Source organism: Mya arenaria, chromosome 17, assembly GCF_026914265.1.
Source record: "Mya arenaria isolate MELC-2E11 chromosome 17, ASM2691426v1".
Taxonomy (NCBI): Eukaryota; Metazoa; Mollusca; class Bivalvia; order Myida; family Myidae; genus Mya; species Mya arenaria.
In genome coordinates this window covers 28,862,767-28,882,123 of record NC_069138.1, presented here as the reverse complement: position 1 = coordinate 28,882,123, position 19,357 = coordinate 28,862,767, and positions in this window count along the sequence as shown.

The window sequence follows — 19,357 nt, the reverse complement described above, 5'->3', positions numbered from 1 at the left end:
TAGAATTCCGACCCCAGGGCCGTCCCTGCATAGCTCAGAATGATATTTTATGAACGGAACATTTACCACAACATATACAGTGGAAATGTATTATCCTGATGTCAGCTGTCCTCGCAAAAAGCTTCGAGATAACGAATCTTCGATATTTCCGACAATCACAGCGTCTTGTTTGACCGGATAAGGAATTGTCGCCCTGATCACTTGATGTTACAGTTTAATTATCATGCACACCTTATATTGATTGATATTTTTTTGTGTAAAAATGACTCATAACACATTGATATTTTGTTTATGTTTCTGATTTTAAACAGTATGCTCACACTCATGCTACGGGCATATAGTAAAAACGGCTCAGTACCGTTTTTTTTTTGTATCGGCACACTTCAAATGGCGTTTTCCTTTTTAAAACATACATGATCGAGGCACCTTTTTGTCGAACCCGCTTGTGGTGGGCGAGACATAGTTGTCACAATCGCTGTTCCGTGTATGTGCGTGACTGCGTCCGTCCGTCCGGACTGAATTTGTCCGGGGTGTATCTTACCAAGAATGATATATACAGGAATTTCGAAAAAAAAACTTTCATGGAGGTTCACCATGCCGAGGCGTAGCTAGGTGCAATTTTAGAAATGCTTCTAAAATGAACTTACACGTGACCAGGTGTTATATGCAATATATTGGAAACGCTAGTTAGTATTTTGTTACATTAACCTTGACTTGTATTGTACATCAACTCCGGCTGTCGCAATCAGAGCATCTCGACCATTTCCAATCAAAAACAATCTCTGGCGTATATGGTCGCTTTACGATGTCAGAAGACTTTACGTTTCGTCACGCTGTAAGCAGATCGCGTGTTTACAATTCAGCAGTTAATCTTTAGGACATTACTCTTAGGAATCTGAATTGTTCATAAAATTATGCACTTCAGTGGGATTGAATTTGAACTTACAAATAACACGTTTAAACCCTACAATTGATTAATATTATTATACATGTATTAATTGTACGAGCTTCTTCTGTAAATGCATACATCCGAGGTTGTTTTCGATGGAAAATGGCCGAGGTACTCCGATTGCAGCTGATGGGTGTAGGCCGCAGACAACAGTTAATTATTATTCGGCAAAGGGTGGCGTATGGACCAAACTCTACAAGAAACGCCGCTTGGAGCTGCAGTCAACCTGAAATAAGAAAGTAACATTTTCGGATTAACACCAGGCTGTGGATGAAGTTCAAGCTTCTAAGACTCGTCTCCGCCTTCGCCCATATCATTGGCTCCATTCGAGGCCAAGGCTGGTGTTCTTAAAAACAAATTCAAGTTAGAGAAAATTAAAATGTATATTTGGTCAAACATTTTTTTCAAATTAAGGGCATATTTCCAGTGATAATCAGGCGGTAGGTCTGTTGATCAAACTCACTCGAGGTATAAACATTATGATAAAGCTTGGTAAACAATGGATAACAAATGTTAAACATAGAAAGCCAACAAAGTTGGTGTTTTATTGTACATTTCTAGGCCCATATCTCTGCGATAAAAAACTAAATAATGCAAAATTGAAAAGTGCCTGAGCCACATATTCTGCATTTAAGTGCGTTGAACTTGCTTATCAAACAGGTTTGCTATTATTTAAACCGTGAAAAAAAAAACAATAATGAGAAACTACATATGGTGAGATTGGTGTTAATCTGCACTCTCAGAGATCGAAAGTTTTGACAACTTTTTCTATTTTTTGTCTTGGAACGAGCCAATTTTGCGAAAATCCATGGAAACCAGTTATATAAGACTGCTGACAAAACATGAGATCGCAGATTTTTATATTTAAGTTCAAAATGTTTTATGCATTTTTCGTAAACCGTTATTAACGGTTTAAGCCATAAAACATTGGTTTTCGAACGGAAATATGCAAATCTGCGTTCTGATATTTTGTCAGCAATCTTTTATCATTGGTTTGATGATATATACGTAAAAATTTGCTCTTTCCAAGACAAAAAATAAAAAAAGTTGTAAAAACGGTAAATCTATGACATTGCAGCTTTAAAAGCTATTTATAGTATGTTAAGCTCAAAAATGTATTTTTAGTCGCCTCAAAGCCAGAGCGACGACAAACGAAAATGGATTGTTTATCAACTTCTTTTCCTTTGTTTATGATAATGCTAGAATATTTGACAGTTATGATCGTTCTCATTAGTTCTCAGGTACCGATAACACGCCATGTACATGTTATGCACCAGTCAATTGTAACCACGGCCCCCACGTCCGAGTAATAGCGGGGACTTTGACTTTCGGTCCAGCAAACCCCGGCTAAAATCCCCGCCCTGCGGGGACGAACTGCTGGTAAAATCCCCGCCAAATGCCCCCGCATCCGAGGGACCCTAGGTAAGGCCCATTCCCCGCTATATTTTGCGCGAAGACAAGACCACTGCATTCACCCGGCACTGCGGGGATACCTAAAAGGTAAAAAACACGGCCCATTTCCCCGGCTATCCCCGGTATATCCCCGGACCTGGGGTGGGGGGGGGGCGTGGTTACAATTGACTGGTGCATAACGAAAACTTGTAAGCGAGATAAACGTGACGTACATTGGTGTTTGCACTAATTTATTGTCCAACGACATTCGAGGATTTGTCCAATTTTCTGAAGCTCAATTATTTGTAACTCGATTTTTGACGGTGGAGATATTGCCATTTATTTGTTTGTAGAATGAAAGCTGTTGTCTATTTTCTGTAGATCGCCTTGGCGTTTGCATGTGCGCTGGATACCTTTAGTTGAAGGCTAAGGGTATGCATGGTTAACTCAGGGGAATTGGTGTTTACGCCATGTACCTGAACTAAGAAGCCACTTAATCGCGTCTTGTATGTATTTCTTTAGACCTTGCGGTCAAGGATAACCCGTGAAAGTGCAAGCACTCATTTCCAACTGGTCCCTTTGCTTTTGCTGAAGAGACAGCACGCAGAAGAGACAATGGTGGGATAAAAGGAAGTCCGGTTGCAATACCCTTGCTCTTTTTCAGTGAGACCCCTTGGTTCTTTTACCTGCCCGGTGTAAAGCACCGATACACGGGGTACAACTTTCCTGGGTTAAACCAGTACTGAGTACACCGCATTTCCCAGCACTACACTTTAAATGCCGAGCACCAGACAAGGGAGCTACTTGTACCAACTTTTAACGTCTTTTGGTATGACGCTTGACCACTAGGCCACGGAGACGGTTACTGTTTATTTATTTCAGAACATATTCAGATCAGAATGGATCACTAAAAAGTAGTACTCCACCAAGAACCACTATCAACTGTCCAGCTTGATTATATAGTTTGGATTATCCCCTGACAGATTATTACTACTATTACTTTTAACGAAAAGCAGTAATTATTATCAAAGCCAAATTCATCGCAATAATTCGCTGATCGTTCATTGCATTATGAGAGTGTGTAAATGAAAATAATGGAAGATGAAATTAATGATGCCAAATAATAATCAATAAATATGGAAAAAACCTGACTTATATTTATATCCAAACAACAAAAGAATGTTGATTTTCATGAAAATGAACCCAAGCCTTTCTACGTGTGGATGTATAGTCATTATACAGAACATCTCATCTGCATTTTTTATTAATCCCTCTTTATCTTTGTGGTCCGCAGTTTATTAAACTAGTATACCATATATCGCCTGCTTTTTCGTCCGCAATTTAGAAGACAATAAAACTACTGTACATATTTTCATGATAGTGATACAATACTCGTATTGTTCTGCCAAGGAACGTAGAAAACTCAATTTTACCAGTTTTATGTTTCATATTTGCAAAATCACAGTAAACTGAAGAGATATGAAAACGCAACATTGGAGAAAGAAGAGTATATAGGTGGAATGAAAAAGTGACAATAACATCAGAGGTTCCAAATTATTCAGTCTCTATTAAACAGACAATTAGAAAACAAGAGGCAATTCTTTCGAAAATGTTATCTTATCGTCCTTCCTCTGATGTCGGACAACAACACTCTCAGTACCGGGTATGACTATGATCGAATCGCATTGATCGACAAAGTGTTCTGTATACCCGACGTGGAAAACGATTCCACTCTTCGATGAGTGCTGTCGCGTGAGCTCTGTTACGGTGGTATGAACGTTCGAACATCGACGTATCTTACATTCTAACTCTTTCCACATGTGCTCGATAGGTTTGAGATCCCGAGGGAGACTATGACGGACAGACTAAGATGGTTCTTCCATACTTGTTAAGAAAGTTTACAGTAACTGCCCGATGAGGGGCGCGTTATCCTGTTAAAACGTCAACCCGTTACGGTCTTACTATGTATGGACACTACTATGGGTGATATACCGGTTGGCGTTCAAATCCCCATCGCAAATTCCTGGCATTGACTTAAGGCCACAGTTTCCTTTACGCAGATTTTGGAATAAAGTTCGTAACAACTACGGACTATCCTTAAGCTACCATTGGCGTTAATCAAATTGAATCAGGACTTGTCCGAAAAATTAACACGATTCCAATATCGGCATTGTGTGTTATTACGGACCCATTGTAGTCTGGCGCATCGATGCTAAGCATTTAAAACAGGTACCTTCGCAGGCCTTCCGACAATGTATCCCGTTATTCCGCAAATGTTTGCCACTGTGTCAACACATCATACAGACGACTTATGCCTCAGTCAGATTTCCCGATCGTTGGCCGTTGACCGGTGATAATCGGTGGTAATCGGTGGTGTGAGCGATGCCCCAACATCGGTCCTCATCGGTCAAGTAATCCTTAACACATCTGTCACAGCAACAGACATCGTACTGAGGCCGTGCATACCCCCGCCGATGATCTTTCGGCGAGTGACTCCAGAGGGAAACATTTTTTGACCAGCGTGGCACCGATTACCGGCCGGACATCGACCGGACATCGGATAGTCTTCACTGATCATCCTACAATGCTCGGCCGGTGACCGGACTGTGAATCGGACATCGTACGATTATTGGCCGGCCATCTTACAGACATTGTAGGATGCCCGGATGATGGTCGGCCGATGTAACTTAAACCCCCGTGTCCGATGGCGATTCTTTCGGACAATAAGTATAAAATGACCACCCTACCTAGCATGGTCAATCAACCACAATGGCTTTGGCACCGAGACATCTGAGATTGGCCATGCTGCAGCAACAACTCGCACAAGCCCGGCTTCAACATGACGTTATCTTGGCGGCGTTGTTAGAAGAAGCAAACGAGAGCGACAAAGAGCCCCAAGACGAAGAAGAAGGTGGTTGGTCCGAGACTGGATCTTGAGAAGAGCCCTGTTTGGGCAGTACGAAACTCTTATGAGAAAGCTTGAGGCGGAGCATTCGTCAGACTTCAAGTCTCGTAGTTGAGTGTTTTTGTACTTTGGGTCGGCCAGGTCATAGAATATGGGCATGCCCTCGAACCAGCTGGCTCTCCTCTTCATGGTGTCCATGGATATTTCTTCTAGTGGCATCCCCACACGCTGTCTCTTCTTGAACCGGTGATGGACGAGGTAGTGGAGGCTTGCGAGGCGTTGTCATCGAAATCTTCTTCATGTTCGATGGTGTGGTCAGTGTCTGTGCTCTCTGGATCCTGTTCCGGTCTATTGTGGGGTGAGGTCCTGGTCGGTGCTTGGGTTGGCTTCTTCGGCGCCTTGCCCTTGTCACGCGCCTTGCCCTTGCCACTCGCCTTGCCCTTGCCCCTGTTATTCCCCTCTGGTGGTTCCTTGCTGTCTTTCTTCGGTCTTGGCATTGTTGTAGTCTGCTGAATGAATGTTGTACATGCGAAAATGGCGCGCTTATAAAGGCCTAGCGATGCATCGCTAATCATAGACCGATGTTCGAGCGGTAATCGGCCGATGAATATTACATCGTTCATTCATTGGTGAACATCGTTCGTTCATCGGTCGTTCATCGGTCGACTATGGGCCAATGTTTGGTCGAACATCGACCGATGATCGGCCGATGTCTATTGCCCACTACTCACCCCCGATGACCTCAGATTCAACGGACACTAGACGATCCTCGGCCATACATCTGCTCGGCCATACATCGGCCGATCCTTGAAAGATGTGTTAGTGATAGGTTGCCGATGAGGAGCGATGTGGGGCATCGGTGGAAACATCGCTGAATTTTAACTACAACTTACTTTATCCCGATGACCCCCACCGATTCGCCTGATGCAGTCACCGTCCAATTAATATGAGTGTCCGGCCGCCAACCACGCCATTTTTATCAAAAAACTAGGGATGGAAGCGAATATCCGAGTATCCGGATATCACGCAAGTATTCGGATACCAAAATGGGTATTCGCATATTCGTTAAGAATTAAAATTTCAATGAAATAGCTTAGCAGAGACATAGCAATTGTTATAAAACTTTTCAGATGAAATATTTCATGTGATCAACAATGTCTGTCGCAAAGCGGGTATGTGTCACAATTACGTGGTAAACGTGTTCGGAGCGCACATGGAAATGTACCCCCATTCGAACCAAGCATTACATTATGGAATATTTATAATAATACACTAGAAAACGCAACAGGAACAAGCAATTTCAGATTTACAACTTAATGTTTAGCAAACATGTATATAAATATTTTATATACAATTGAAATACGACCAATTCAAAATTAATATTAAATCAATGACAATATGTTTCTTACTTGTGCCACCATGCGGCCTTTCTCTCTCAAGTTATGTTAAAATCACCAACATACTTGTCTTTGATAATGTTCTTCTTTAATATTTAATTTCATTATATTCAACTTTCAATTTCCTGCATATAATTCACGTACAGGCAAATCCCTGGATTACCGGCAAATTGCACGCCACGTCTAAATGTGTGACTTCAACACGGTGACCCCCTGCTAAACCGGAGTGAAACCGTCCTCTCCTGTTTTACTGTGTGACCATCAAGTTGATTGAACCCCGTGACTATGTAAGAGCGCTTAGTTGCTACTTGAGCTTAACTGTCTACAATTGTGTGTTCCAATCAGATAGCTCCCGGAGAGAAATATCATTCTTGGCAATGATTTAAGAATATTTGCAAATAAGGATGCATTTAATGCAGCTGATCAATCTATATGACCATTTACTCCAGCACTTGAAAAGAACAAGATTCATATTTAAAATAACAACAATTTTGTGAACTGTTAAATTGACACTGGAGTAGTGGCTAGTGCACCAGAAACTTTCTGTTGAACTTATTAGCAACAAATGTGGATATGAAACAATCCCCATTGTTGACAATAGCTGGTCTGTTCAGGGAAAGGCATCCTTGATGTTACGAAATCTACAGAAAAAGTGCTACATCATTAAACCAGATTGAGCTTGCATGACACAGAAGGGTCGCCACACAACTCTTTTCATGTTAAAAAAGGGATTTGCAGAACCAATGGGAATCAGTTCGGCAATTGGCTTATTAACTGGATGCAAGAAACTCTGTTGGTGAACATTTATAGCCAAAACTCGATTTAACCCAACAGATATCGAACTTTTAGTGTGTGTTTTTTTCTTAACAATAATTATAATGTTCGACACGAAAAAGATTACTGTGCTTGGAATAAATGTGGTCAGTAAAGAAATTTCAAACGAACCCCATAAATTATCACTTAACTATCTACTAGCAAGAAATAGGGATACCAATGCAAATAATTGATCTGAAACCGTATGTCTCCAGAAATAAGGACAGTTTTGGATACCAAACTTGACAATACCAAACCATTTTAAGTGAACAAGCTCACTGTTGTCATGGTGAAGAAGCTAAATGGGAAATGGAGAGTTATCATTGATTACCGCGAACTCTGTGAATTCACCGAGCAGATGTCGTATCCCGTTCCTCATATTACAGTTGTCCTGGGCACATTAGTTGAATCAAAAGCTTTAATCTACTCAGCCCTCTATCTTCCTTTTGGTTTGTAGCATATACCTCTTTGGGTGTAAACAAAACAAAGAAGCGGTGGTTTTTCACACACAGAGGGGTCGTTGAACTCAATATGCTCAGTTTTTGGATGACCAATGCCAACATCACCTCTTATGCTCTGACGAGAGTACTTCGAAACCCCAACTACAAGATTGCCTTGTTCTATAAAGATAACATTCTATTTTCCTTCAAAACCTTTGAAACAAGTATTTATCTTCTGGATATTATATTCAACAACCTGAGATTTCATTCAACAAAGTGTAATCTTGCGAAAACTAGTGTCAAATATCTGGGACACATTATTTCAAAGGATGGATTTTTCTACATATCCAGACAATACTGATGATATAACGAAAGCAAAACATCGAACCTTCGACTGCTTTGAAAAAAAAATTGGTAAAATAACTTAAATTTTCCTATCAGACAAACGAATAGCATAAATTGAAGGAATTCAGCATTATAGGCATTACCTTGCCAACTGGCATCAAATATCTACAAATCAAGGCCCAAAGAGAACTTTAAGTATGCATTGACCTGGCCATACACACAGCATACGAAAGCACCATATTATGATCCAGATGAAAGTCCTACAAACATTCCAGTAGCTAATTGTAGAATACTTGGATAAGTTGTCCATAGGCTATATTTAGACTAGTTTGCATTTTAGATTTGCTTTGTAGTGTCGACACTGTCAGACAGTCGACACAAAACCTATTTTACTTTTTCTATTTACGCTTATTCTATATGACCGCCGGCCTGAGAAAACGACTATTTTCGCATATTTTATCTTTTTTTAGCAAGTATAAATAAATATATGTGTGTTCTAAGGTTCTTCCATACTTGTTAAGAAAGTTAACAGTAACTGCCCGATGAGGGGCGCATTATCCTGTTAAAACATCAACCCGTTACGGTCTTACTATGTATGGACACTACTATGGGTGATATACCGGTTGGCGTTCAAAACCCCATCGCAAATTCCTAGCATTGACTTAAGGTCACAGTTTCATTTACGCAGATTTTGGAATAAAGTTCGTTACAACTACGGACTATCCTTAAGCTACCATTGGCGTTAATCAAATTGAATCAGGACCTGTCCGAAAAATTAACACGATTCCAATATCGGCGTTTTGCGTTATTACGGACCCATTGTAGTCTGGCGCATCGATGCTAAGCATTTAAAACAGGTACCTTCGCAGGCCTTCTGACAATGTATCCCGTTATTCCGCAAATGTTTTGCCACTGTGGAACGGTAAATTAGTCATCCAGTCATACAGACGACTTATGCCTCAGTCAGATTTCCCGACCGTTGGCCGTAGACCGGTGATAATCGGTGGTAATCGGTGGTGTGAGCGATGCCCCAACATCTGTCCTCATCGGTCAAGTAATCCTTAACACAGATATCTGTCACAGCAACAGACATCGTACTAAGGCCGTGCATACCCCCGCCGATGATCTTTCGGCGAGTGACTCCAGTGGGAAACATTTTTTGACCAGAGTGGCACCGATTACCGGCCGGACATCGACCGGACATCGGAGAGTCTTCACTGATCATCCTACAACGCTCGGCCGGTGACCGGACTGTGAATTGGACATCGTACGATTATTGGCTGGCCATCTTACAGACATTGTAGGATGCCCGGATGATGGTCGGCCGACCGATGTAACTTGAACTCCCGTGACCGATGGCGATTCTTTCGGACAATAAGAATATAATGATCACCCTACCTAGCATGGTCAATCAACCACAATGGCTTTGGCACCGAGACATCTGAGATTGACCATGCTGCAGCAACAACTCGCACAAGCCCGGCTTCAACATGACGTTATCTTGGCGGCGTTGTTAGAAGAAGCAAACGAGAGCGACAAAGACCCCCAAGACGAAGAAGAAGGTGGTGGGTCCAAGACTGAATCTTGAGAAGAGCCCTGTTTGGGCAGTACGAAACTCTTAAGAGAAAGCTTGAGGCGGAGCATTCGTCAGACTTCAAGTCTCGTAGTTGAGTGTTTTTGTACTTTGGGTCGGCCAGGTCATAGAATATGGGCATGCCCTCGAACCACCTGGCTATCTTCTTCATGTTGTCCATGGATATTTCTTCTAGTGGCATCCCCACACGCTGTCTCTTCTTGAACCGGTGATGGACGAGGTAGTGGAGGCTTGCGAGGCGTTGTCATCGAAATCTTCTTCATGTTTGATGGTGTGGTCAGTGTCTGTGCTCTATGGATCCTGTTCCGGTCTATTGTGGGGTGAGGTCCTGGTCGGTGCTTGGGTTGGCTTCTTCGGCGCCTTGCCCTTGCCCTTGTCACTCGCCTTGCCCTTGCCACTCGCCTTGCCCTTGTCACTCCCCTCTGGTGGTTCCTTGCTGTCTTTCTTCGGTCTTGGCATTGTTGTAGTCTGCTGAATGAATGTTGTACATGCAAAAATGGCGCGCTTATAAAGGCCTAGCGATGCATCGCTAATCATAGACCGATGTTCGAGCGGTAATCGGCTGATGTATATTACATCATTCATACATTGGTGAACATCGTTCGTTCATCGGTCGTACATCAATCGACTATGGGCCAATGTTTGGTCGAACATCGACCGATGATCGGCCGATGTCTATTGCCCACTACTCACCCCCGATGACCTCAGATTCAACGGACACTAGACGATCCTCGGCCATACATCTGCTCGGCCATACATCGGCCGATCCTTGAAAGATGTGTTAGTGATAGGTTGCCGATGAGGAGCGATGTGGGGCATCGGTGGAGATATCGCTGAATTTTAACTACAACTTACTTTATCCCGATGACCCCCACCGATTCGCCTGATGGCCTCAGTCACCGTCCGATTAATATGGGTGTCCGGCCGGCAACCACGCCATTTTTATAAAAACAAACTAGGGATGGAAGCGAATATCCGAGTATCCGGATATCACGCAAGTATTCGGATACCAAAATGGGTATTCGAATATTCGTTAAGAATTAAAATTTCAATGAAATAGCTTAGCAGAGACATAGCAATTGTTATAAAACTTTTCAGATGAAATATTTCAGGTGATCAACAGTGTCTGTCGCAAAGCGGGTATGTGTCACAATTACGTGGTAAACGTGCTTGGAGCGCACATGAAAATGTACCCCCATTCGAACCCAGGATTACATTATGGAATAATTATAATAATACACTAGAAAACGCAACAGGAACAAGCAATTTCAGATTTACAACTTAATGTTTAGCACACATGTATATAAATATTTTATATACAATTGAGATACGACCAATTCAACATTAATATTAAATCAATGACACCATGTTTCTTACTTGTGTCACACTGTGGTCATTCTCTGTCAAGTTATGTTAAAAATCAACAACATACTTGTCTTTGATAATGTTCTTCTATAATATTTAATTTCATTACATTCAACTTTCAATTCCCTGCATATAATTCACGTACAGGCAAATCCCTGGATTAACGGCAAAATGCACGCCACGTCTAAATGTGTGACTTCAACACGGTGACCCCCTGCTAAACCGGAGTGAAACTGTCCTGTCCTGTTTTACTGTGTGACCATCAAATTGATTGAACCCCTTGACTATGTAAAAGCGCTTAGTTGCTACTTGAGCTGAACTGTCTACAATTGTGTGTTCCAATCAAATGGCTCCCGGAGAGAAATATCATTCTTTGCAATGATTTAAGAATATTTGCAAATAAGGATGCATTTAATGCAGCTGATCAATCTATATGACCATTTACTCCAGCACTTGAAAAGAACAAGATTAATATTTAAAATAACAACAATTTTGTGAACTGTTAAATTGACACTGGAGTAGTGGCTAGTGCACCAGAAACTTTCTGTTGAACTTATTAGCAACAAATATGGATATGAAACAATCCCCCTTATTGACAATAGCTGGTGTGTTCAGGGAAAGGCAGCCTTGATGTGGTAGAAGCTGTGGAGTTAACACTCAACTGTGATAAACATTTATTTCAATTATCATTCCAATGATAATGCAATTTCAAGTGTTACGAAATCTACAGAAAAAAGTGCTACATCATTAAACCAGATTGTGCTTGCATGACCCAGAGGTGTCGCCACACAGTGAACTCTTTTCAAGTTAAAATAGGGATTTGCAGAACCAATGGGAATCAGTTTGGCAATTGGCTTATTAACTTTTTATTTTTTTTCTTAACAATAATTATAATGTTCGACACGAAAAAGATTACTGTGCTTGGAATAAATGTGGTCAGTAAAGAAATTTCAAACGAACCCCATAAATTATCACTTAACTATCTACTAGCAAGAAATAGGGATACCAATGCAAATAATTGATCTGAAACCGTATGTCTCCAGAAATTAGGACAGTTTTGGATACCAAACTTGACACATTTTAAGTGAACAAGCTCACTGTTGTCATGGTGAAGAAGCTAAATGGAAAATGGAGAGTTATCATTGATTACCGCGAACTCTGTGAATTCACCGAGCAGATGTCGTATCCCGTTCCTCATATTACAGTTGTCCTAGGCACATTAGTTGAATCAAAAGCTTTAATCTACTCAACCCTCTATTATCTTCTTTTTGGTTTGTAGCATATACCTCTTTGGATGGAAACAAAACAAAGAAGCGGGGGGGGGGGGGGGGGTTCACACACAGAGGGGTCGTTGAACTCAATATGCTCAGTTTTTGGATGACCAATGCCAACATCACCTCTTATGCTCTGACGAGAGTACTTCGAAACCTCAACTACAAGATTGCCTTGTTCTATAAAGATAACATTCTATTTTTCTTCAAAACCTTTGAAAAAAGTATTTATCTTCTGGATATTATATTCAACAACCTGAGATTTCATTCAGTCAACAAAGTGTAATCTTGCGAAAACTAGTGTCAAATATCTGGGACACATTATTTTAAAGGATGGATTTGTCTACATATCCAGACAATACTGATGATATAACGAAAGCAAAACATCGAACCATCGACTGCTTTGAAAAAAAAACTTGGTAAATTACCTTAAATTTTCCTATCAGACAAACGAATAGCATAAATTGAAGGAATTCAGCATTATAGGCACTACCTTGCCAACTGGCATCAAATATCTACAAATCAAGGCCCAAAGAGAACTTTTGAGAGCTTTCACCAGCAAGACGCATCCTATTCGCTAATAGAAAGTAGACCACAGCCAATGTAACGATTATCCAAGTATGCATTGACCTGGCCATACACACAGCATACGAAAGCACCATATTATGATCCAGATGAAAGTCCTACAAACATTCCAGTAGCTAATTGTAGAATACTTGGATAAGTTGTCCACAGGCTATATTTAGACTAGTTTGCAAAAGTAAATGCTAAGATTGGTTACAATTAAATTTTGGGTAAATATTGACCAATCAATAATTATCGTGGTAAACATTGACCAAATAAAAAAAATTAACCAGTTTTATACAATTACCCACAGATGATCATCATATTCATGCAGCAGACGAAATGGACTCCAACAAGCGCAATGACGAGACGGATGATGGATTTGAAGACAGAAACCTCTACGCACAAGGAATAAACAATAACACACTTAGATATCGGTGAAACTGACAAACATAAAATATACTCTTTGCTATATTATATTATGAATCTTTAATCAGGCAAGACGAAAACATTGAAGAAATCACAAAATGTGGGCTTTTTGAAGAATTTTATCTCTTTTAATGAAGAAACACATATCCTTTGTTTGAGACTCAGACTAAAATTTTAGACGGACATTTTAGATTTGCTTTTTAGTGTCGAAACTGTCAGACAGTCGACACAAAACCTATTTTACTTTTTCTATTTACGCTTATTTTATATGACCGCCGGCCTGAGAAAACGACTATTTTCGCATATTTTATCTTTTTTTAGCAAGTATAAATAAATATATGTGTGTTCTAAAAATACTATCTTATATGTGTATTAGGTATAGATGTTATAATACAGTCTAGGAAGGGCTGACACTTATGTTGCTTTAACCTGTAAGCCCAACATATTTGTTGTATATACATTGTAACCAAATTTCGTAAAGATTGGGTAGGAATGTGTGGCATCTAATGTGTCAATGCGTCTTGAAAATTTGCTTAGAGCCCTACTATTTGTAACAAATTTTTCATCGTGAATAACTTTAAAAAGACAAGCATTGTGGCAAAATTTCAGTATTCTATTATTTGACTAGTTTTCGATTTACTCGATAAAACATGTAGCTTTACTCAAGGTCATGAAGATCGGGTAGAAATTGTGGTTGAGAGGGTGTTGTCAAAGCAATATGATTAAAATAATCCACACTATACGCTCTGTAAGCAAGGAGATCGTAATTTTTAGTACGCTTGGTGATCAAACGAATTATTGAAAAAAAAACCCACAAGCATTATCCTAATCGCAATATCATTTTTGCACCGAGGAGGCCAATTCATACCGAACCAAAAGAAGCTTTGAGTCTTCAAAACGTTTCACCTCCAGTGCTCCATTCTTGCGAACGTTTAACTTTCAGCCATACCATTTATTGGTTGGTTCAAACAAAACCAAGTAGTTTCACCATATACGTCAAGGTGTACGATCAACCCCGATGTGTGGTATAAGCCGTTTTATTTCACATTCACTGTGTGGATTGGGGCGGAGCTATACTCGTTTAATGCTTTACAATCTTGCAATGCTAAGTTTAAGTATTGATAAGTGTAAGCTTAAAATCAACCTTTAAGTGTAAGGCCTGAATACATTGAAGTATAATCTTTCTCTATATAACAATGTTACACTTAAATCTATATTGCATGTACTTATAGATGTAAAGAACAACAAGAGCTGTCATCGAGACAACGCGCTCTTCTATTTCTCCTCTTTTAACAGGAATTCCAAAGTCAAGTAAAAAGGGACAGTATTTGTATTTTGTGCAATATAATTATCTGACTTGACTTGTTAAGTAGGTTGGATGGTTGGGTGTTCTTGTATCAAATGTCAATGGAATCACTAACGTAATTGCTGAGATATTGACATATGCCTTCAAGGGCAATTATAATGTGCATTACATGCAAAATAGACTGATTTAACTTTTAAGAATAGCAGATGTCTTAAGTTTCATTTCAATACATGCAATAATAATAACCTTAATCACAATTCCTAAGTCGAATCAAAGCGCGAAGCGCTGAAAGACCATCTGTGGGCAAATACTAGTATGTGAGAGTTGCAAATTTTATTTGAACTATGGGAATGGGTGAAGGGCACATAGATAAAAGTGGAAAATGTGCTGAGGGCCAAGACCGCTTGTGCCCCCACTGGGCGAGGAAACAAATATATCTTTATCTATTTTAGGGCGTCTTGTGTCATTTTGTTTATGTAAATGTCACTTCAATCGTCGTAATACCCCTTCCGCATGTATTTAATGTAACAATGCACGCCCCTTTCAATCGTTTCTAAAGGGTTTTCGCTGCTTTGATTAGATATCATACAATAGGAAAATACAATACATCATATATTTCATTTCCTTTTATGAACATACACGTTTTGTTTAATGAGAATAATTTCTTAACAAACAACTCCAGCAATAATTCCATTCAAAATGCACAGCGTATCACTTCAGTCGACGTCATGATCCCGGCCCATCTATTTAAAATTACAATGCATGCCCCTTTCAATCGCTTCTAAAGGTTTTTCGGTGCTTTGATTAGATATCATACGTAAGGCAAGATTTATGAACATACACGTTTTAAATGTTTGAGGAAAATATTTTTATTTTTACGAGCAACTTTAGAAATAATTCCTATCGAAATGCAGAGCTTATCAGATGGGTCGTATTCCCGCGGTGAGGATAAAAATGTGGTTAGTTAATGTATGTAGAAACTATTTTTAGAAAATCTGTCAGTTTATGTAGTTGAAACTATTTTTAGACTATCGGAAATTGTCTGTTCTAAGAATGGGTTCTAAGAATGGGAATATGATTGTGCTTTTTCAAGTTTTATTGATAAATAAATGGTATTTATGTGTTACGTAAATATCCGTGTAGAAATAATACAAGTATGGTGATGAAGGCTTCGCACACTTTAGATGTTTTACAGATTAAATCCGAACTACTTTGCTTCATCAAGCGTATGCATGACTCACTGTCGTATCAGGGCATGCATGTTAGAATAAATTGAAAGCCTTATGTCCAAAACAATGGCAAGAATTCACCGGAACGAAGCTATTACGCAAAAAATGAAAACATCTTATTAGAAAAGTATACGCCTAAAAATTACAGAATGAATAGTATTATGTAATTGTATAGCAAGCAAATCATAGTATTTGAAGCATTAGCAACGAGAAATTGAGATACAACTATTTTGACTTTCAGACAATCATTTTTGTTTCTTATCTCAATAAAGTAATATCAAATATACACCATTACAAATATGCGTGCTTCAGGGTCACTACAGGTTATAATAACCAACCCTGCAGGCGATGGGACACTTGCGGTCGGTAATAATTTCTAGAACATATTGGGCTAAACACAGAGTAAATATCAGTATGTTACCTTCCAACCAGAGCCTCCATTATTTTGACCCATTAATCTGATAAATATAATGATCTAAAAATAGTTATATCCTGCTAATAATAAAACGCCGGGATACAGAAATACAGCGCGGAAATGGCCGAACAACCAAGAACTCGTACTCGGAACACAATACAACTAATCTATTTTTATGATTCCGTCGTCATTCTGCTAAACATAGAGCGCATTGAGACAAAAAATGGGTTAAAACGACATATTTACACCTCAACTTCCGTTCCTTAAATGAACTGCCTTTCGGCAATTGCGTTCATCAATCGATGAACGCAACATCTTCGGATATGTTCGGATCGTAATGCATTGCATAACAATAAACATGAAAGCTATTGATCTTGTTATTGGTTGTATTGTGTCAGCAGGTCCCGTAAAATATAGATCAACATTTTTAAAAGTGTAAGTTTATTATATTTTAAATATATTGGTACCAGAATTGTTTTAATTTTACGTTTTAAAGTGATTTCAAGTGGTTGATCTTTTCCCGCGTTATTGTGACGTCATTTGAAAAAAATGTTTCCGGTTATAGTCGGGTCGTTCTATTTACAGAATGGGTAAGAACGGATTACTGAAAGGTTTTCTTAAATGAAATGAAGTATTTTTTTAACAATTCTTGAATGAAATAATGAACTATTGGTGTAAATATAAGGAATGAATTGCGGGGTTGATGTCATTATCGGGGATATGAACGCAATTGGGTTGGTCAAAGTACGCGTGGAGTCCTTCGGACTCCACACACATTGACCAACCCAATTGCGTTCATACCCCGATAATGACATCAACCCCGTAATTCATTCCTTAAATGAATAGAAGTAGTTTTTTGGAGTTTGCGGTCTTAAGACTACCTGCACGCATGCGTAGATAGTCTAATAATAAAGGGCAATAATTTGCATTATATGCAAATTAGAGTTATTTAACTTGATTAATTAAGTAGATTGGATGATTGAGTACCGTAGTATAAGATATCATTGTAATACATCACGTACATTAATTAAGTAGGTTGGATGGTTGTATGAAGTATAAATGCAATAAATCAAGCAGTTTCTTAGATATCAACTTATGTGAGTTTAAATGCAAAACCAGAACCAGAATTTATCATTTGAACAATAAAGGTCAATAATTTGTATTATATTCGGCATACGAGTTATGTCAGTTCATGAAGTAAATAGGTTGGATGGTTGGGAACTCTTGTATAAAGTTTCAATGCAATATTTTATTTATTTGGTGAGATATAGACTGAAAATTGCTTACAAGCTAAACCTAAACCAAGATGTGACGCTGATGCCAGGGTGAGGCGTAAGGCTCTCTCCTTATTCTTTTAATAGTCATGCAAATAAAAAGGGAACTCAAGCGAACTCAGTCGATCAAAGGGCATCTATATTTCAACAAACAATTCAGTCTACAAATGGTTAAGCAAGGGCCATGTGACAAGCTATACATGAAGGTCTACCATATTAAGAACAGCTGTGTGAAGTTAGCTAAACATACGACATTGGACATTGGACATTCAAAATCGAATGTTGTGCTGGCACGACATTGGACATTGGACATTCAAAATCGAATGTTGTGCTGGCACGACATTGGCCATTGGACATTCAAAAGTGAAAGTCGTGCTAGCACGACATTGGACATTGGACTTTCATAACCGAATGTTGTGCTGGCACGACATTGGACATTTGACATTCAAAATCGAATGTTGTGCTGGCACGACATTGGACATTGGACATTCAAAAGTGAAAGTCGTGCTAGCACGACATTGGACATTCAAAATCGAATGTTGTGCTGGCACGACATTGGACATTCAACAACGATTGTCGTGCCGGCACGACATTGGACATTGGACATTCAAAATCGAATGTCGTGCTAGCACGACATTGGACATTCAAAATCGAATGTTGTGCTGGCACGACATTGGACATTGGACATTCAAAATCGAATGTTGTGCGGGCACGACATTGGATATTGGACATTCAAAAGTTAAAGTCGTGCTAGCACGACATTGGACATTGGACATTCAAAATCGAATGTTGTGCTGGCACGACATTGGACATTGGACATTCAAAATCGAATGTTGTGCTGGCACGACATTGGACATTGGACATTCAAAAGTGAAAGTCGTGCTAGCACGACATTGGACATTGGACATTCAAAATCGAATGTTGTGCCGGCACGACATTGGACATTGGACATTCAAAAGTGAAAGTCGTGCTAGCACGACATTGGACATTGGACATTCAAAATCGAATGTTGTGCTGGCACGACATTGGACATTGGACATTCAAAAGTGAAAGTCGTGCTAGCACGACATTGGACATTGGACATTCAAAATCGAATGTTGTGCTGGCACGACATTGGACATTCAATAGTGAAAGTCGTGCTAGCACGACATTGGACATTGGACATTCAAAATTGAATGTTGTGCTGGCACGACATTGGACATTGGACATTCAAAAGTGAAAGTCGTGCTAGCACGACATTGGACATTGGACATTCAAAATCGAATGTTGTGCTGGCACGACATTGGACATTGGACATTCAAAAGTGAAAGTCGTGCTAGCACGACATTGGACATTGGACATTCAAAATTGAATGTTGTGCTGGCACGACATTGGACATTGGACATTCAAAATCGAAATAGCACGACATTGGGCATTCAAAATAATATGTCGTGCTTGCTAGTTGTCTTGGTAATAAATATAAATTTTGGACCCATGATAGACAGAGACTTCGAATGGTCCTTTAAGATAGATTTGAGCAGTTCACGCGTCCATTAGCTGAATAATATGTGGCCAGTATTGTAGTCGAATTGAACTGCTTGTTTTATATTTGAACATTTATTGAGTGCGACATTTATAAAATGTTGCAGATGTTAGCCCCAATAAATTGAAATCCAAAGTGTACATATAG